The sequence below is a fragment of the Rhinolophus sinicus genome, chromosome 2 (assembly GCF_057876585.1).
Source record: "Rhinolophus sinicus isolate RSI-liver-muscle chromosome 2, RSI-T2T, whole genome shotgun sequence".
Taxonomy (NCBI): domain Eukaryota; kingdom Metazoa; phylum Chordata; class Mammalia; order Chiroptera; family Rhinolophidae; genus Rhinolophus; species Rhinolophus sinicus.
Genome location: NC_142502.1, coordinates 78,787,392 through 78,794,474, shown reverse-complemented (window position 1 = coordinate 78,794,474; position 7,083 = coordinate 78,787,392).

Genomic DNA, 7,083 nt, shown 5'->3' with positions numbered 1-7,083 from the left:
ACTTAAACAACAAAAATAAGTTTGTGATGTTAATTAAAATATGTTAGTTAAGTATTAATACTTTATAAAATCTCTTTATAATGTTTTTCAATGAAATCACACCATCTATTATCTCGACTAATCTTTTAGATGATGGGTTTAACCGTAGAATTGTTGTAAGGTGAGTAGTACTTACTGTCACTGACATAAGGAATACAGAATACTCACCACAATGTCTAACACGGAGTAAGAACTCAATGCCAATTTTATGTCTATCTTTTAAGCAATCCATTGAGGTGATATTGGTGAGAGTTTGGGGGTAAGGTTTAGTCCTACTGGCTGCAATAAACCTTAAAAGAAAAAACTGATCATAATTAATCATTATTTGACTAAACACTAAAACATTCCATAATACATATACATACATATATATATAATCTTTTGTTCGTCTGAAGAGAAATGAATATCATTTTAGAAGAGCCAATATTCTTTGTGCTACTTGTTCTCTGTAAATCTTCATTCTAGTATCATAAAGTTGCCTTTGAAAACAACATATTTGAAAAATCAATTACTATTATTTAAAAGTATACCAACCTATTCATCTACCATAAAAGGTCAAAGGTCAAGTAGGATTTATATAGAAAATCTCACTTCCTGTTATTAGTGAACTCTTAGTTTCATGAGGGGAATATAAAACATGCAGATATCAATAGTAAGGTCACCTTTATCATTTTTTCCCCTTCTTAGATCATTTATGTCTCTAAAATGCCAACATAACATCAAATTAGTGGGGAAAAAAAAGTCTAAGTAGTTAATAATTTCTCCATAAAACCAAAGTTTGAGTAATTGTATTCCACACATTTTAATATACTATGCGTAAGCTCAGTCAGGTAGATACAATATTAACTGCTAAGTGTCATACAAAGACAAAAATCTAATCTTCACACATTTTGAGAGAAAATGCATTATCCATATGAATTCTCTTCTACTGTCTGTGCAGATGAAATTACACATTTTGTTCCTTGTCTTAATTTAGAACACAGTTTTCTGTTTCTGAAAAACTAAAACATAATTTTAGTCACTTACCATTTACTCTTTTTATAATTGTAATCATGCCAAATTATGTAATTATAAAATATTACAAGTATCAGCAATCGTATACTGACAGCTTGTAATTATGTAATTACCATGTGGACTTATAGTATTATGATATATAAAGATTTCAGAAATATTTCAATATGATTATTAACTCTTTCCTAGTAAAAATCTCATTGAACTATATAACATGCATAGAACTAATCAGTGGCTCATTCCATAATATAAGATAAATTAAAAAAAAATACATACAGAACTTCAGGATAAGTAATTTATATAGAGAATCCTCTGAAATATCAATTTTTATACACACATATGTTTAAAAAAAAGATTTAGTATTTGATATTATTATGAGTATGATTAAAAACCAGTGTATTTGTTGATCAAAATCATATCAATAAAATAATTCAAAATAGTTATATATCAAATATCCATTTAAATGCATTATTAGACAACCTATACCTGACTGTGTATCTATCTATCTATCTATCTATCTATCTATCTATCTATCTATCTATCTATAAAATGCAAAAACAGTTTTTTATTTTTGTTTTTTTTTTTTACTTAGAAGGGGATTTATGTGTAGTCATCTAATCTAGTAACTATTTTAGCATACCTTTTAAAAAGAAATAGCTAGATTATGTTTTTGAGGACTTCTGAATTACCACAGGAAGCCCAAAAGGCATGAGTAAAAATGAACAGATATATTTGACTGCATAAAAATTAAAACTGTGGTCTGCTTCCATCATGGTGAAGTAAGCTCACTACAGCCAATCTCTCCCATTGATTTACAACTAATCACAGAAAGCAACCACATTCTGTGACTTCAAAAAATAAACAAAAATAATTAGATTGTAAAAGGGAGTCAAAACTTAAGAAAAGATGCCCAGAAAGGGAAGAGTTTCATTATTTCTTGTGGGTTTTTCTGTTTATTTTTTAATCTTGTGCTTCACATGGAGAGAAGTCTTGAGTCTTAGAGTGGCACAGCAAAACAGTAAGGTGGATGGCTTATCTCTGATAGAAATCTTGTATTTATGGTCAGCCAGAAGAACCTCATCAAGGAAACTCTGCAGGAAGGAGTGTGGAGGTTATGGTAGAGAAGAAAGAGCTGAGGAAAGGATCTAATTGTGTGTATGAATCTTCATAAGACCCCTGAGCTGTGCATGTATGGAAGAGACCTACATCAGAATATTGGAGACTTTGAGATATAAATATTTTCCGTCTTAAATTTTAAAAACATGTGTCAACGTTAAAGGCACAATAAACAAATGCATGCATTCACTAATTTATATGTAAATATATCTATACATGTGTAAATAAATAATGTAATTTGGCATGACTTTTGATGTACAAGGTCAGACAATTAAGTTCGGAACTCATTCTAGAGACAGTGCTACATACCCCATTGTTGAGTATCACTATGATAACTTTCAAAGTATCCCCATTGGGAAGCTATGCACTGATATAAGCACCTAGTCTACCCTTCAACGAAACTTTGGAATTTCTTTTCGAATGGCCATCAGAGCTGTAGTCGTATTACCCTTGATGTCCTGAATGTCATCAAAATATCTTCATTTCAATATTTCCTTTATCTTCAGGTAAAGAAAGAAGTCATTGGGGGCCAGACCAGGTGAGTAGGGAGGGTGTTCCAATACAGTTATTTGTTTATTGGCTTAAAACTCTCTCACAGACAGTGCTGTGTGAGTTGGTACATTGCCATGATGCAAGAGCCAGTAATTGTTGTTGAAAAGTTCAGGTCGTCTTAACTTTTTCACGTAGCATTTTCAGCACTTCCAAATAGTAAACTTGGTTAATTGTTCATCCAGTTCGTACAAATTCATAATGAATAATCCCTCATATATCAAAAAAACTATCAACATCATTGCAACAAGTTTGAGAAATTACTTGTCAGAACATACTTGTCATGAACATACTTGTTGTATGTAGATGTCAGTATATTGAGATTATAAAAGTTTGCTGATGTGGGGTGGTTAATGGTTGCAAGTCTTCAAAATTGTACGTGAGATCGTAAAATGTTAACTGGAAGTAGATGGAGAATGTGAGCTATTGAAACTGTGATCCCAAGAATAAGGAGTAAAACATTAAATCTAATGAGATATACCTAAGTGCCAATATATAAAACAAAATAGGAAAATCTCCCATTTGGTCAATTGCCTCTTTTTTTTGTCAATGGTTTCTTTTGCTGTGCAGAAGCTTTTTAGTTTGATACAATCCCATTCAGTTATTTTAGCTTTTACTTCCCTTGCCTGTGAGGTCAAATTCATAAAATCTCCTTTGAACCTAAGGTCTATAAGTTTAGTACCTATGTTTTCTTCTATGCAGTTTATTGTTTCAGGTCTTATGATTAAGTCTTTGAGCCATTTTGAGTTAATTTTGGTACATGGTGATAGCATAAGGGGTTAATATACAAAATATGTAAGGAACTCATTCAAATCAACAACAAAACAAACACCCAATTAAAAAATGGCTGAGGACCTGAAGAGACATTTTTCTAAAGAGGACATACAGATGGCCAACATACATATGAAACAATGCTCAACGTCACTAATCATCAAAGAAATGCAAGTAAAAATCACAATGAGATATCACCTCACACTAGTTAGAATGGCTATCATCAACAAGACAATAAGTGTTGGAGAGGCTGAGGAGAACAAGGAACCTCATACACTGTTGGTGGGAATGCAGATTGGTGGAGCCGCTATGGAAGGCAGTGTGGAGGTTCCTCAAAAAATTAAGATGAAAATTACTATATGACATAGAAATCTCTCTCCTAGGTATCTACCCAAAAAACCTGAAAACATTTATCCATAAAGGTATTTGTGCTCCAATGTTCATTGCAGCTTTATTTGCAGTGGCCAAGATATGAAACAACCAAAGAGTCCTTCGACAGATAATTGCATAAAGAAGATGTGGTACATATACACAATGGAATACTAATCTGCCATAAGAAAAGATGAAATAGTGCCATTTGTGACAACAAGGATGGATCTTGAGATTATTATGCCAAGTGAAATAAGTCAGACAGAAAAAGTCAAGAACCATATGACTTCATTGATATGAGGGATATAACACTGAAAGCAGCAAAGGAACAAGACAAAAAAATAAAGAAACAAAAACTCACAGACAAAAACAATAGTTCAGTGGTTACCAGAGGGTAAGAGGGAGGGGGAATAGTAGAGGAGGTTAAAGGGTCAAATATATGGTGATGGAAGGAGAACTGACTCTAGGTGGTGAACACACAATGTAATATATAGATGATGTATTACGGAATTGTACACTTGAAACCTATGTAATTTTACTAACCATTGTCACCCCAATAAATTTTAATTAAAAAAATATAATACTTAAATATTCAAATAATTCAAAAGAAGGCAGGAAAAGGGAAAAGGAGAACAAAAAAAACTGAGAATGTAAATAGATACAAATAATAAAATAGTAGTAAACATCAAAATATATCCCATCAAATCAGTAATTACATTAAATGTGATTAGTCTAAAATGAACAGTTGAAAATAGACAACACCCAATTATATGTTGTCTACATGAATCCCGTTTTAAGTATCAAGACAGATATAAGTAAAACGTAAAATTATTTTTTAATATCATTCAAATACTAATAAAATGAAAGCTGAGTACCTATATTAATATTAGAAAATTAGATTTCACAACAAAGAATATCACTGGAAATAAAGGACAGTGATAATTATAAAAGTGTTTGTTCACAAAGAAAAGGTTGTAGTAATAAATTTTTATGAACCTAATAATAAAGTCTCAAAATACATAAAGCAAGTACATAACTGAGAGAAAAAAAAAATAGACAAATATCAGAGAGTGATTGCAAATCTACCACACACGGGCATATGTGGTGCTATTGAAACTGTTCTATATCGCAGTGAAGTGGTGATTACATAAGAGCATGCATTTGTCAAAACTATTTGCCAGAGGTTTCTGTCAGAAAAGGCAGCATAAAAAAGTCATTTACGTGTAAAATACAATGGGGAACTTGACAATTATATGTGAGGATTAGAAAGAATGGATGGTGGTTTAAGATACTTTGTCTCTAAGGAGAGCTACATGAGGCTTAAAGGAACCAAAGATGATATGCTGGTTTGGATGATATGTGATAAATGTATGTAGAATGGGCTTTCTATTAAAATGGAAACTTAAGTAATAAACCCATTTGCCATTTTTCTTTTTCTTTTTTTAAATTCCCAACCTCCACCCTCCTCGACCCTCCTCTTTGGAAACCATCAACTTGTTCTCTGTATCTGTGGGTTGGTTTCATTTTTGTATGATTTATTCTTTATAAATAAATAAATAAATAAATAAATAAATAAATAAATAAATAAATGTGTGTGTGTGTACACATATATGACATATATATCACATATATAAATTCTTTATATATAAATATATATGTGTGTATATATATACATATATATATCACATATAAGTGAAGTTAAGTAAAGGGTAAGCAGCATATCAGAGAGCTTTATGGTAAATAAATAAATATACTTGTGTTGTTGTTGTTGTGATTGTTTTTAAGCAAAGCTTCCCTCAGATGCTTTAAAATATAAATATCTATTTTGAGTCTTCAGAAAAGATATAGATAGATGATAGATAGATTGATAGATAGATACATAGATAGATAGATAGATAGATGATAGATAGATAGATGATAGATAGATAGATAGATAGATAGATAGATAGATAGATAGATAGATAGATAGAGTGCTTCCCTAAATTACATAACCACAAGCAAGATTTTTTTTTCTTTTCTTTTAGGCATCTTTTAGGGCTACAGTTATAAAGAAAAGTTATTGGAAAAAGTTTATGTAATATAACACGAGAGATATGTAGCTTGCTTGAATTATGGAAAAAGTGACATAGCATTTTCTAAACTCTGAAAGAAATTAACATAGAAGTTGTTGAAATGATGTAACCTTAGCTATATAAAAGAATGATGTAACTTAAGCTGTATGAAAGGAACAAATCTGTAAATTGAACTATATGAATTTCCCCTAAATTATCAGTATATTAATGATAGAACCAATGAGATAATGTATATGTTTTTCAGCACCATATCTAGCACCTTATAGACACACAATATATAATGGTTTTCCTTGAATTGTGCTTATATTTTGCCCCTCCTCGTTTGGAGTTGGAGCTACATATTCCAAATTAAGGGGACCAAGCCAGCTCCTCTGTGTGGTCTATCCAGTAGAATTTGTGTTAAAGCATTTGCGAGAATGCCTCTACTTGTGGATATGAGTGTGCAAGGTATGTATGTGTGTTGTGTACATATGTGTGAATGGTATGGGTGTGTCTATGTTGCATCTGGAATACAAATAAGCATTTAAACTTTAGATTCCATAATAATAAAATATATTAACCATAAAATCCAATACCACAATCAGAGCTTTTAGAATTACTGATTCAAACATTTTTAGCACATTGAAAAAAATATAACAGCAAGACAAATTTTTGTTGCCCTTAAGTATCTGTGTATCTGTTTATTTTTCTCTGATTGTTGACAAATGCTAACAAATATTTTCATTCCACATACTGGATAGGCCAAGATGTGTAGGCAGGTTTTTTCACAGTAATAGGAGCAGAGCATATCTTCTAGTGCATATGAAATATTCTTACACTAGAATTACTTTGCCTTTTTTTTGCTGCCACTCTAACTGCTCATGTAGTATTGAAGACTAATAAGTACTTTTCCCACCACATAATTCTGATGAGGAATCAAGTTCTGCGACTTTCAATTATTCAGTTCCATGTCTCATAAATCCAATATGTATGTAGCTGCCTGAAAACTCCTAATTCAAAACTCTTCATGGGAAATTTATACAGACCTTTTGGGACTTCTGGTTACACCAAGAAACTTGTTTTTTTGTTTGTTTGTTTTTTCCCAGCCCCAAACTGTAAAGACCTCTCAGAATAAATTTTAATCAAAGGAATGGTAATAAATATGAGGCAAATGGCT